The sequence below is a fragment of the Mustela nigripes genome, chromosome X, assembly GCF_022355385.1.
Source record: "Mustela nigripes isolate SB6536 chromosome X, MUSNIG.SB6536, whole genome shotgun sequence".
NCBI classification, from domain to species: domain Eukaryota; kingdom Metazoa; phylum Chordata; class Mammalia; order Carnivora; family Mustelidae; genus Mustela; species Mustela nigripes.
Window position 1 is genome coordinate 90,182,953 of NC_081575.1, and position 14,886 is coordinate 90,197,838.

At 44.9% G+C, this 14,886-nt stretch overlaps 1 long non-coding RNA gene across 2 annotated transcripts in view; it reads right to left on the reverse strand.

Annotated features, from left to right (window-relative positions):
- The window catches only part of LOC132007405 (uncharacterized), a 42,643-nt gene that overhangs the window by 2,796 nt on the left and 24,961 nt on the right, over positions 1 to 14,886 (reverse strand). The window contains exon 4 of one of the 2 annotated variants that reach the window (XR_009401340.1): positions 5,899 to 6,239. The exons of the other annotated variant lie outside the window; for it this stretch is intronic. This is a non-coding gene — a long non-coding RNA (uncharacterized LOC132007405). Of the gene's footprint in view, positions 1 to 5,898; positions 6,240 to 14,886 lie in introns of those variants that run through there. 2 annotated transcript variants of the gene reach the window in all.

The following is a 14,886-nucleotide window of genomic DNA, read 5'->3' on the forward strand; positions in this document are numbered from 1 at the left end:
TCTATGCACTTAGAAATTTACTCCCTATTCTTAGCACAAAGAAACTAGAATTCTGTTTCTTTGAAACTAGAATTTCTGTTAATAGATTTGGATTCACTAGCTATTAAAGTAGAAAAACAAAATCACTATCAATCATTCATCTTCTCTATAACCCTTTAAATCATACAACTTGAAGATCTTCTAAGAGCAAAGTAGAATTGTACCTCTTTTAAAGAGAGCAAATTTAATATATCATTAGGTTTTATACTTGCCACTTATAAGAAATCATTTGATCGTACTTTATCCGATTTAACAATTATTCTGATTGTTAATGGCAAATTCTTTCATATACTGATTTGAATCCTATCACTAAGGAAATGTATTCAAGTCCACGGTTCTCCATATTTTCGTAGCTTATTTTTTTTAAAGATTTTATTTATTTATTTAAGGGAGAGAGACAGTGAGAGAGAACATGAGAGGGGAGAAGGTCAGAGGGAGAAGCAGACTCCCTGTAGAGCTGGAACCCCGATGCAGGACTCGATCCCAGGACTCTGGGATCATGACCTGAGCCAAGGGCAGTCCCTTAACCAACTGAGCCACCCAGGCGCCCCCTCCTAGCTTATTTTTTCTTCTAAGCTTGTTTTCTTGGACTTCCGGCTGAAATACTAAAGTGTTCTCAAGCATATTAAGCTGATTCTGCAGAACTCTGGTCTGCCATGAATTGTTGACACGCCAATAAAAATGAGTTCCAAAGTCAAATAAGATCACACTGCAAACTGTGTGTCCTAGGAAAGTGACAAAGCCCCTTGGCATGACCAATGCTCTGAGAAGCCTGTTATGAAGAAACCTATATAACTTTATTTGATTCCGTGTTTCCAAAGCTTATTTAATCGTTGACCTTCCCTCTTCTCCACTGGACCCGTGATCATGGGTCATACAACCCTTCCTGTCTTCAGAACACGGCTCAGGAGACTCTTAAGAGCACACGATGGCTGGATCTATGTGCACACACGGTTTTGCCGACTGTGGTTTGATTCATGCAAACTAGTATGTGGTCATGAGTTGCTTTCAAAGGTTGTTTTCAAAAGGACTGCACATTTGACTTTTAGCTCAAGGATTGAGCAAAAAAAAAAAAAAAAAAAAAGAGGATTTTCCTTAAAAAAAAAATCTGTTTCTGCAGGTAGGTAACACCAACTATCCCTATGCAAATCTGGAAATCCAATCAAGATCATTTCTCCAGGACTGTCTCGTTCCTTCTTTCAGGGGCTCCTGGGTGGCTCAGTCCCGACTCTTGACTTCGGCTCAGGTCACCATCTCAGGGTACTGAGATCAAATCCCATGTGCGTCTGACTGCGAGCTGGGTGTGGAGCCCGCTTAAGATTCTCTCTCTCCTTCGGCCCTTTCCCTCTTTTAAATAAATAAATACAAGTCTGTCTTTTGTTTCAATTCTGTCTCCCAGTTAGCAATTTCAAGACAGAATCCTGGGGTTCGGAAATGAGAAACCCGGAGTGTTGGAGCTTGAAGAACTTGAGAAAACTCCAAACCCTTCCATTCACTAATAGATCAAGAAGTCACCCTGCTTCCCTGTGCCATCTCCTCAGACTCAACATCGCTGAGTCTCCCTATTGTTTACCAACAAGCCAGTGTCCTTTGCGCTCAAGACAGGCGCCCACAACACATTTAGGTGCACGAATTCTGTAGGTTGTCAGAGCACATCCGATGGGGCGAACTCTCTAAGGGAAATTTCACATCACAGTGTGAGGTCTTCGAATCTCGCATATGGAGTTATTTCTTCACTAGGGTCTTGTAATTAATTCCAATTAAGGGAAACATTAAGTAATGTTTTCCAATTAAACTCACAAACAGTTTTCGACCCATGGTAGAACGCCTGTTTGTTCTTCGCTAGGGACATTAATATTATTAAGCACTGGGAAAAGACAGTGTTCATGGCTTGCATCTCGTGGCAGCTGCAGAGTTTGTTTTTCTAGAAAGGACCAAGATACGCTGCTTGTTCTTGGGTTGTGCATTTATTTGGGGTGGCTGTGGTGGGTGGAGGAGGAGCCCTATTGGAGATTTGGGGGAAGATCTAAAGCCTGGGAGGGTTCTGCCTCTCTCTCCTTCCAGCCTTCCTCACCCTGCTGTTGACCTAACTGCCCTTCCCTGGGGGGAGCGATGCTCACGAGTCAAATCCTACACCTGTGGCTGATTCTCAGGCAACACAAGAAGACTCCGCCACGTTAGAAGCAATTGGCTGTTTGCAGGAAGCACGATGATCTGTAGTCACATCTCATTAGGGGCGCCTGGGCCCTGTGGTGCACGAGTGAAGCAAACGCTGCCAATGTAATTTGTTTTATATGCCTAATTCTCTTCCTTATAATTAACATCTGAAATGCGAAAACAAAACGAGAGTGCTTTGCAGGCGTCTGGGCTCCGTGGAGCACTTTCAGGGAGACTAGGATTTTAGGGCAGTCTTTTCCACTGCAAACAACAGGGTGTGCCCGGGGTGGGACATCCAGAGGTCACCCTGGAGGGCTGATCCCTGGGGTGCAGTATGTGTGGGGAGGGAGGAGGGGACAGAGGAGGGGGAGTCGGCATTATCGTTCACCCCCTTGCACTGGTTGAACTGCTGCCATGTTCTCTGGGATGAAGGGGTCCTGCAAAGGTGACTCAGCCGTGGGACAGAGCCACCAGTCAAGACCTCGCTGTACATGGCCCTAGGCAGCCTTTGTGGCCATTCCTCCACTGCCTTCCCCCCACGACAGCTGGAAGAAGTCAGACACCGAGGGACAGAGGAGGAGTGAGGAGTAACGGGTCTTCTGCCACCAACCAGACTGTGAAACCAGGCGCGATTGTCGTCCGCCAAGTCTCTGCAGTGGGAACGGGGCTGAGCCGAAAGTTTCTGGTTTGATCATCAGATCTGGAGCCTGCCCATCTCAGACCGGCCAGATGAGATCAAGTCTGTATCATGGGTGTACTGGGTGGCTCTCTTGGTTGCGAATGCCAGAAACTGACCCTAGATAACTAAAGTCAAAGGAGAATTTGTTGGCAGGGTATCAGCTCAAAGACTTGAGAAAAATGCCTCCTGAGGTTCCCGCTAATCAGTAGGAGTCATCCAGCTCCTCGTCTCCCACCAAACTCCAACTGGGACCATGGGAAGAAAGCTCAAACGTGGAGTAGCCAAAATGTTACAAGTGTTCCCTAGCATTGGGCAGCACTCTTGGCAGCATGTAGGCTGTTAATGGGTCTGTGCAACTCAAAGATATAGCAGATTTGTAATGGCAGTGAAAACGGGTTTTTAATCTCCCCTGGTATTTCTGGTCCCAAGTATTTCTGTCCAGGTCCTGGTTAGTGTCTTTCTGTCCCCCTCCACTTTCCCCTTTTCTTTTTCTTCCTTTTCTTTTTTGTCATAAGCACATCCATAATCGCTTGTTGAGCAATTACGCAATTTGGTAGGCGGTTTGCATTCATCATTTCATCTCCATGGCACCCACGAAGTACACATGATGATTCCCATTTCCAGGTAAGGAAATTAAGGTTTTAAAAGGGAAACAACTTGCCCAAAGTCACTCAGCTAATGTATAACAGAAGTGGGATTTGAGCTGGTGTTTGGCTGACTTCAAAGCCCGAGGCATAGGTGGGATAAAGGACCCCCTCTCAACATTAAAAAAATCTATAGATACCAACAAGATAATGTACTTATAGCATGTATTGATTAATGACAGGGGCACCTGGCTGGCTCAGTCGGTAGAGCAAGAGACTCTTGATCTCAAGGCTGTAAGTTTGAGCCCCATGCTTGGTGTAGAGATTACTTGAAAATCAAATCTTTAGGGGCCCCTGGGTGGCATAGTTGGTTGAGTATCCAACTCGGTTTTGGCTCAGGTCGTGATCTCAGAGCTGTGAGATGCAGCCCCAAGTGGGGTTGTGCTCAGTGCAGAGTCTTTCTGCCCCTCCTGCTCACGTGCACGAATGCACGCACGCACGCACACTCTCTCTCTCTCTCATAAATGCATATATCTTTCAAAAAAAAAAGAAATTAAAATCTTTAAAAAACTTTAAAAAATACATAATGACAAAGCAATGTTAATCCATATAAATTAAAATCTACTTTATGAGTCCCAATCGTACCTACACAAAATGCTTTTAATCACAACAGGATATCGGTGATTTGTAAATCATATGTGAAGGACATGTTATCTAGCAAGGCTTTCACCAGGCCCCTCACACATGCCCCTTGCAATAACTATGTCCCCTCAATGCACCAGTTAGGAGGCAGGCACGGGACTGGAGTTTGGCCCGTTGATTCAGAACTCTGATATGACCCAGAAGTCATGAACGACTGCAGTAAAACCGTCGTAACTCTGTGGCGGCCATAGAACATGCATCATAAATGTTGAAGGAGGGCAAGGGGGAAGGGAGGGAGGGAGGGAAAAGAAATGGAGGAAGAAGCAGAGGGGCGGATTTAGTTAGGAGAAACCAGCAGGAGAAGCTGAGCCAACTTGAAGGTTAAGACTAACAGGTTCCCCATGTTCAAAGGCCAAGTTCAGAAAAGTCAGCTCCTGCTGGAGTAACAGGCTGACTTCACAGGTCCTGGAAGGTGAACTGAAGCAGGGAGGCCATAACCTTGAGGAGGCAACCAGGGACCAAAGGAGCAGAGAGCCAGGGAAAGGGCTCCCGTAATGAGACACAGGCTGGGTCACTGTCAGAAGGAAAGGAACCAAGCACCAAGACCACAACACACCACGGGCCACCCAGTGGAGGGCTTCTCTTACCACGCTGCCAAGGGGGCAAAACAGGCTTCAGGGTTCCAGACAGCTTCACCCCTTCCATGCCTCCTGGAAGACATCGTTTGCTGGACTGCATTCTCTGGGACGCTCTTGTTCTGTGAGATCTTCACAGGGCTTTCTACAAAGAATATGTGCTGAAATTCTATTCCCCTGTTGGAGTTTTACAGTATACACGAGCATGCTAAAAGGCTGTTGCAAATGTGAAGCAAACACACCCATTTACCTTTATTGAACCAAACTGATTTTCCAAACTTACTTGACCCTGGCATCCTGTTGGCAGAATGCCCGTTACCATCTCAGAGAGCACTAAGGTTCCAAGATAAGAGGTACAGAAATACTACCCTACAGCACAGCCACCCTAGAGTCGTGTGGACCCTTCTTCCATGGAGGCATGTCCTAGAAGCCACCTCTCTCCTTGCTGTCAGCTTTCCAACATGCACACTGTTTAGGTTTCTGTGCATATTCATCCTGACTCCAGAAAAGTCCAGAAAAGCCAGTGGCCAATGGAAGTATTTCTGAGGCCCTTAGATCATCTCTTCTGGAGTGTTTTACTTGACTCGTCCCCATCCCAAGCCTACCTCAATCCCACCGACCCCAGCTGGTCACCACATCCCCAGTGTCAAGGTGAAGAGCACACACTGGGAATCTATCTGCCTGGCTGTGAATTCTGACCACTTTGTCCGCTCTGCCACGAGACTGTGTGTAATTTCAGAGCACAGGCTGTGGCTGTAGCTTTGTTCCTTGCGTCTAGCCCAGTGCCTCACACGTGCTGTCCATCCCCCATTTAGCCTGGTGAATAAAGAAATGATCTTTGGTGATTTCGAGAGAAACCAAACGGAGACCAAAATTTGTTTTCTAGAAAACCACAGCAAATTGAGAGCGATCAGCTGATGATTAAACACACACACACACACACACACACACACACACACACACACACACAGATCTCAGGTGTGAAGCCACAGCTGAGAGATGTCTGCTCCCATATATATCCCATCGCCAGTCTCATCCCTCCAAGTGCATAATTACAAAACAAATGGTAAATGCCTTGTTTCGTTTGAGCATCTTCTTTTAATGGAGAATTGATTTTCTCTCCCTTAGCAAAAATTTTCAGTGGCCTTACAAAGGGGAAAAATTAACTCTTACATTTGCATGTCAAATGTTTTAATTTTCAATTATAAAATCTGTCTTTCTAAGACATTCTAGAAATGGCAGCAGAATGGAAGCCTGGCTGCGGGCTCTAAATTGCTCTTAGCAGCTCAACTTTCTAATGTTCCTTTCTGGGGCAAGCATTTCTTAATTGGGTGGGAGTTTCCAGACTTTTCATCTGTCTTCTTCGTTTGCGAGGCGGGGGAAGAGAGCTGTTTTGATTCCCAGGCCTGGGTTTTCTTAACAAAATGACTGTCGGGAATGCTCCTGGCCTTCCACTCTCCTGCTCCAGCCACAAGGAGAGAGGCATCACTTAATGATTCTTACCTGTAAAAGGGAAGGGGGAAAAAAAGCAGAGAAAGTGGTAGAAGTGGGAAGATCTCCACAAGTCAGCCCCCAGGACCATCAACTTTCAAATTTCAGAAGAGAAACAGACTCAAGAGGGTTTATTCTTCCCTATTTAAGCAAGATTCTGTTAAGCTAATCATATGCCACAAACCTTTAAAACAGCCATATTCTGGTTAGCAGACCATTTTTACAGCTGTTTTGCCTTGCGGTGACAGACTTTCTCACTCTGTCCTTGTCCTAAACTCAGACATGACAGTGGGAATGGACCAAAAAAAGAAAAATGCAATGAGAATTATCAAATATCAAAGAAGAAAATACCAAAGTCTGTGTTTTCCCCCATTGGAGGTTTCAATTCACCTGGGAAGTGTTTTGTAGTTTGTAGCATGTTTCAAGTTTAAAACCATCACAGTCCCAACACTCAAAAAAAAAAAAAAAAAAAAAAAAAAAAGACAACAAAAACAACAACAACAAAAAACACTCTCCTCCGTGTGTGTGAGCGTGAGTGGTGTGTATGTGTGTTTTCTCGCTCAGTTTTTCGGTTTTGGTTTTTTGCTTTCACGAAGTGCAAATGTGAGGATGTTTCCTGGCCCAGCGCAGGACTTCAGAAAGACTCTGTCCTTAGCCTTGAAATAGACTGGATTGTTGTCTCTAGGCAAGTCATCCTAGCCAGCACCGTCCTGTTTCCCCAACTCCATAAACGGAATGTACTTGTGTTCAGTCCTACAGATAAGGCACAGGGGCTATTTAAAAAGTTAGCCAATCTGGGGCCTCCCAGGGGCTTTCACAAGGTAGAAAACGTTAATATTCTAAATAGTTCCAGCCTTCTCTAGCCAACGCACGTTTCGAGTTGCTTCATCATCCGTACAGAGCCTTTTCTTTAATCTTCCCCAGGAGCGTGTGTGCAGGTTCAAATGGTGATAATTACCATAAAACAATTGTGTTGTCCTTCTCCCAATAAAAATCGCTCTGTTAATCAGCCAACGCACAGCCCCCTTGTCTGAGGACCCTTATGCCAAACTGGCGGGGTAGAACGTGGCTACAGATAAATTAGCCCACGTGTGATTGCATGCGAAAACACATTGATTTGGGATTTTTTTCCCCCCTCTCCCGTTCAACCTGACAACTTGTCTAAATAGGCTTCTGCCACGACCTGACAGCTCCTGGACAAGCTGTGTACAACAGGCCATTAAAACGAAATGCTCTGAATAGGGAGAGTACAAAACACAGACAAAGGGATAAGATTGAAAGATAAAAGGATGAACAAAGGAAGTGTGGAGGGGGGCTTTGGGGGGAGGTGGGGCCTGAAGACGTCCCCTTTAATTGTGCTTTCAGACTTTGTTATAGGTTGGAGTCTCCGGAGCAGCCCCTGTGATGGAGTTTAGGGTGAAGGCTATTTCGGAAGGATAGACCCTCAATGGCAGAAGGCAGGAGGCAGGGGCAGGACTGGGCAGAGGGAGAAGCCGAGCCGTGATGCAGGCTGGACAGAGTCCCGAACAGTCCCCCTCCCCCACAGAGCTCAGGGCGCTCCTGCGTTGGCACCAAACGGTTGGGAATGTATTCCCTCTTTCACTTTCAGTCTTTGCAAAGCCAAGGGCGTGCTCTTGGGCAGGGAGATCCCTGCATCTCCACCTGGGCTGCCATACAAAGTCCTTCCCTGGATGGGCATGAGATTGGCCACCCCCGACGTGAGCGTAGCCCACCTCCCTCCATCTCTGTGGTCACTCCCCAGCCCAGATGGCGTTATCAATTTCCATTGAGCCCAGCCTAGTAATGGTCCCTCTTATTAAGCACTAACCAGCCCCATGCTACAAGCTGTACCTACCATTCCGTGCATTCTCGCAACAACCGCAAGAGGCAGGGATTTTAAAATTCCCATTTTGAGGATGAAGAAACTGAGGGCAAGAAGGATGACTCATCACATAGCCTAGACCTGATGAATGGTTGTTGACACCTGCACCCAGGGCTGCCTGATTCCAAAGTCCACTCTCTAATCTATGACACTATGGGTTTGCCCTGCTATCCCCAAGTCGGGTGTTCTTGGCAAAACCTCCCCTAAGCCACATTGACATAAAGCAAAGAAGCAATTGCTGTTCGTTTATATGGAGGAATTTTTGAGCATTCCCCGACCCCCAAAATCACCTCTCTTAGACTTGTCTGATACCTTAGGCCACATCTTGCTAACGGATGCATAAAATACATCAAGATAAAGCATAGATGCTCACAGACACAGTTCAAAGCTCAGCGGCCTGATGTGGAGGTGCTGAGTGGAGTTCTGGGGGAAGGAGCTTGGGGGGCCCCTCTCACCACCTCTTTGACGGTTCGCTGCAACACAAACGTGGAATGCTAATTTTGCTGCTATTTTCACTCTTTGCCTTTTCCCTCATAAAAGCAGAAGTCCTGTTCAGTCTTCATTCGGTTAGCAAAAACAGGCCCAGATGTAGGTATTTTGTAAAAGTGAAGTGGCCTAAGGGAAGACTTTGAAAAGTGGGGGATAGCTGTATGCCCTCGGGAAAGGATGAAGGTCTATGGTCTACTGCGGACCACTGCAGCAACTCCCTCGGAGAAAGGTTAATAGAAAACAATTTTATTAGGATCTTGGAGCTCACAGAAGAGCCTATTTCTTGGGCTGGGAGGTGTTGCAGTGGATCCTTGCCTTAGCTTGGCCACCAGACCCCCATAAGTGTTTTATTTAGCACATACTGTGTTCTGCTGTCTCTGGTTGGATTCCTGTGGAACCAGACTCTAGATTTTTTAGGCCTTGCTCTTGGGATCAACACCCAGGGAAGAGAGGGGCAAGAAGCAGGGGGGGCCAGACCAAGAATCTGAACTATAGTCAGTCCAGTTCCACTGAAGGCCTCAGATGACCCCCTGGAAAGCTCTAGACCTGAAATGGCTCATCATAGTTGTTCTGAGTTGAAGCAAGGAAGCTGAGCCTTTATATGTTGTACTAAATAGTGGCTGGGTATGGGATACCATGTGGAAGGAGCATGACCTTGGGCTAGGGAGCTCTCTGCAGCTAAGACAAATCACAAAGTGGGGCTCAGCTTAAGGCTGTTGGGACTCAACACTCCCAACCCCTAGGGGAATGAGTTCTTCATTCCATAAAGGAGATCCAAGAGGCAAGTCACAGTCCCCACTATAATTCTTTTCTTCCCGATACTCCAAGGGTTATTCATTATTGGTCCCATTTTACAGGAGAGAAGAATGAGGACAAAACAAGTGAATGACTTATCCATAGACATGCAGGTAACATTTAACTATCAACCCATTAATTTAACAAATGTTCATTGAGTACCTTCTGCATGCCAGGCATTGTGCACTGTCCTGAGCATGTAATGTTGAACAGAAAAAGACCCCTGAGCTCATCTAAATAACGTAATAGTATTGACAACTATTCCAGGTACAGAAAAAAAAAATAGAAGCTTATTTCTTTAGAATACCTATCTAAAAACTTCCTTGCTCCAGGAATAAACATTTGAAGACTGCTTATACCTATACGTCTTTCCAAGAAAGTTCAAAAATTGTAAACATATATTCCTAAAATTTTGAGAATGGGGAAAAGCAGATCCAACTTGACCATGAAATCCATAGCATAATGAAGAAGTATTTGGTATAAATCAACCTGAAACCAGGCAGCCAGTTTTTCTCTGGAACCTCCAAAGGCACAGCAGAGAATCACACCTGATTCTTCATCATTTCATTGATAGCATCGATGGCATCAACAACGAAAACCAACCAGTCAGACACTGAACTTTTTTCAAGCACCTATTCTCATTAGTGCATTTCCCATTTGAAAAAGTGTTGTTTGAAAGATCAAGTTTATTACTTCTAGATACAGAGTGAATAAGCAGTGTGGCTGAACCAGGTGTCTTGTACGTAAGATTTTGGTAGTCTGATAATTTCATTCTTGACTGTCTGTTAAACCATGGAACAATCAAAATGGCACTGAACTCATCACCCTCAGATGCGAGTGCCTTCAGCCCCTCTGTGCTTGGACACCATGATTCTTATTGGATAGGGAAAGAAGAAGGAAAGGGGAAGTGTTGTCTCCACTCTGGGTTCTGATTCAGTAAAACTAAGGTATAGCTTGGAATTTGCATTTTGAAAGTATTGTTCCCACCTCCCAGGTAAGAACCATGGCTTTAGCATCTAGAACTTTCCTTCTCACTCGCCCCCACAGTGTCTGGTGTTCTATTCCATCAGGTCAGGCAAGGAACATGTTAGCCAATTCAAAAGGCTGGTTGGAGCTCAGGTGTTAATGTGTGGTTCTGAATCACACTGATACCCCTCTGAGTTAACATTTGTAGGTCAAGTGTGTTTGAGGCCTGATCAGGGATGGCATTGTGCAGCTCTTAATGCCCGATTCAAGTTACAGCAGGGTTCCTCAAGACAAAAAAAGACATCAGGATCCTGGGACATGATAACAGATATGAAAGGTGATATTTCAAATGCCAAGCAGAATGAACAGGAAGCAGGTCTTATCATCCACCACTCAGCAGGAAAGAGGTAAAGTGGTCTTCTCAAAAAGTGATGGACAGATGCATCTTTGTGTTGCCAGGCGGCTTCTTACCTTGCGCAGGGAGAAAAAGCCACAGAGCTCCACAACGGTAGGCAAATGTAGATCTGACAGGACAGGAAGAGAAAGGGGTGCAGGCGATGCATTTACTCAGAATAGACCAACAAGTTGTGCAACCCTCTTATACCACCTGAGCTGAGCCAGACTTGCTCAGGGGAGAAGGTGGATGAACCCAAAGATTGTAACCAGTGGGACAGAAATCCCAGGGGCTATTCATCTCAGAATGAAGCATGGACACCAGTAGTTTTCACCCCTTTTAATTCTTTTCTTTTCTTTTTTTATCGAAGTAGAGTTAACACACAATCCTGCCAGTCCTTTTAGGTAAACCCTTGCTAGCCAAAAAGATGTGTACTTGGGAGAAAGTGTTCCAGAAGTCTTGCTGATAGCCTTTCACAAGTTTTCACAAGTGAGCCCTCAGAGAAAGTGCTTGGAATGGTGTTCTGGGACATTCTACCCAGTAACTTGTTCTACCAAACAAGTCAGCAGTCATAGCAACCCAAGTTCCCAGCAGAAGGAACCTCTAGTCATGCCCCCAGATAGACTTGGATACATAAACAAACTGCCTTGGGGGTACCTGGGTGGCTCAGTCAGTTAAGCGTCTGCCTTCAGCTCAGGTCATGATCTCAGGGTCCTGGGATTGAGTCTTGCGTCAGGCTCCCTGCTCAGCGAGGAATCTGCATCTCCCTCTCCCTCCGTCCCTCCTCCACCCTCCCCTGCTCTTCTGCTCTCTCTCTCTCTCTCAAATAAATACATAAAGCCTTTTAAAAAGCCATATATGGACACCCAGCACTATTTTTCATCAGGAACCTTAATCATATAAAAACCTAATAATAGCAGCTTGTGTTTAAATAGCTTTTAGGCTTACAAAGTATATTTAATATATATCCAAGCCTCAAAACAACCCCATGAGGTGTGTCTCATATGCCCCCATTTTACTCATGAGCAAACTGAGGCTTACCCAGATTAAATGACCATCTAAAGTGTTCACCTCAGCATCTACTTCTGACAGTGTTGGAGGAGTTTTTGCAGACTAGCTTTTCCACAAAGACTGACAAGAAGAGGGGTGCAGAAATACAAAGAATGTGGTTGAAAGCTTCAGAGAGCTTCCAGAAGAACGAGGTCTTAAAAGGTCAGTATCTTAGTCCTCTTGGGCTGCCAGAGCAAAAAACAGTGGTCGTTGGTTTAAACAACAAACATTTATTTCTCACAGTCCTCAACACTGGGAAGTCTAACATCAAGACATTGGCAGATTTGGTGTCTGGTGAGGTGTCGGACCTGCTTCCTGGTTTATAGACTACCATCTTTTCACCACAACCTTCCATAGTGGAAGGGGTAAGGGATCTCTCTGGGGTCTCTTTTGTAAAGACACTAATCCCATTCCCAAGGGCTCTGCCATCATGACCTAATCATCTCCCAAAGGCCCTCACCTCCTAATGCCGTCACATCAGGGATTAGGATTTCAACATATGCATTTGGGGGGCATGCCAACATTTGGTCTATAGTAGCCAGGATCCCAGAGAGAAGGGAAGTGCATGGAGGAGAATCTGGCATTCTGTATTCAATCCCCTTCTGGAGGCATCTGCTGATTCTTAGGAAACTTGAGGCCAAGAGTCTAAGAAGCCAAGTGAAAAATGACAACCAAGACCCTGGGGAGTCCATGGAGCTTTTGGAAGTCTCATGGCATAGGGAGAAAAAACTTAAAGTTCAGGGATACCCAGGAGGCAAGAATTTGAAGGGCCAAGATTTCAGAGAGAAGGGAAACGTACTAAAATGAGCCTGATATTCTTTGAGGCATTTGACACAATGCCCTTCCTTTCTGTGTAAAGATACAAAAAGGTTGAAAGCAAAAGGATAGAAAAGCTATACCACGAAACCATTAACCAAAAGAAAGCTGGCATAGCTACCGTAATAGCAAATCAAGTGGACTTAAGAATAAGAAGCACTATGAGAGATAAAGGACATTTGATAAAGAAAGGGTCAGTCTGCTGGGAAGGTAAAACAATCATGTATGTACATAATAACACAGCCTCAAAATATAAAGCAAAAAGTGACTGGGGAAAAAAAAGAGGAAACAGAGAAACCCACAATCTTGATGTGGACTTTTAAAATTTATTTATTTATTTATTTATTTGACAGATCACAAGTAGGCAGAGAGGCAGGCAGAGAGAGAGGAAGGGAAGCAGGCTCCCTGCTGAGCAGAGAGCCTGACGTGGGGCGCAATCCCAGGACCCCAGGATCATGACCTGAGCCAAAGGCAGAGGCTTAACCCACTGAGTCACCCAGGTGCCCCTTGATGAGGACTTTTAACCTAATTCCCTTATTCTTGAAAAATCCAAGACCACCAGCAAGCCTTTGGACCACACTTTCCCAAATACTTATGTTCTGGCAAGCAGGGATTATAGCTAAAAGGATTCCAAGGAATGAAAAGTGTGGGTATGAGTGGTTTATTCAGAGACTTAAATTATTTCTATAATTCCTGTCTTGTTACTTTCCTCCATAACTGATAGAGAAAAATAAAGGCAAAAAGAATCAGGAATAATACAGAAGATTTGAACCATACAAACAACAAAATTCACACATAGACACACACACACGCACGCACGGGCACATGCTGCAAGTGTACATGAGATATTTATCAAAATTAAATATATGGGGGCACCTGGGTGACTCAGTGGGTTGAAGCCTCTGCCTTTGGCTTAGGTCATGATCTTAGGGTCCTGGGATGGAGCCCCGTGTCAGGCTCTCTGCTCAGCAGGGAGCCTGCTTCCCTTCCTCTCTCTCTGCCTGCCTCTCTGCCTACTTGTGATCTCTCTCTGTCAAATAAATAAATAAAAATCTTTAAAAAAGAGAGAGTCTGTTTAAAAAAAATTAAATATATGTTGGGCCATTAAACACATCAAAACAAATTTCAAGCAATTGAAGTCACTTAGAATATGTTCCCTGATCACAGTTCAATTAAGGTAGAAATCAATTTAAAAATATGTATAACTAGGGGCTCCTGGGTGGCTCAGTCAGTTAGGCATCCAGCTCTTGGTTTCAGCTCGGATCATGATCTCATGGGTTGTGGGATCTGGCTGGTCATGCTCTGAGCTTAGCGGGGAGTCTGCTTGAAAAATTCTCTCCCTCTGCTCCTCCTCTCTCTCTCTTTCTCTCTCTCAAATCAATAAATAAATCCTTAAAAAAATAAAAATATGTATAACTAGAAAATCACCAAGTATTTGGAAATTAAATATTCTCCTTGTAAATAAGGCTTGGGCAAAAGGAGAAATCATAGTAAAAATTAGAAAGTACTTTGAACAATGAATGAAGTTTTTAAAAAAAGATTTCATTTATTTGAGAGAGAGAGAGATAGCATGCACAAGTGGGGCGAATGGAGAGGGAGAGGGAGACGCAAGCTCCCCACTGAGCAGGGAGCCAGACACATGGCTCATTCCAGGCCCCGGGATCATAACCTGAGATGAACACAGACACTTAACCAACTGAGCCCGGAAGTGCCCTGAATGAAGATATTTTACATCAGAACTTGTGGGATGCTGCTAGAGCCAGGCTTACGTGGAAATTCATAGCCTCAAATTCATAAAGTAAAAATTAAAACTGAAAGTCAGTATTCATCCTTAGATGGGAAAACAAAGCAAACTAAAGTCACAGTAGAAGGAAGGAAGTTGTAAAGACCATCAAAAGAATATTTACATACAATAGAGAAACTATCTACAAAGCCCAAGGCAGTTCTTTGAAGAAAAGGGTGGGAGTTCCCCGTAGCCCAAGGTAGAGCCAGATGTAAACCCAGGCGTTGACCTGTCCTCTGTGGGGATGTGACCAGCGGGCAGGAAGGCCACTTGGGAGATGCCATAGGGGGCCAGGGGTGGGTGGGTGGCTGTATGACTCGGTGCCCAGTAAAAATACAGCACTTGAGAAGTCACTGGGCTCACTTTCTAGAAGCTTCAACAATCAAGGAAGGAGTCCCTCAACCTGCCAGGAGCTCTTTTCTCAAAAGTTTTGTTGTTGTTGTTGTTGTTGTTTGTTTGTTTTTTCAGCTCTCTCGAAGTCCCT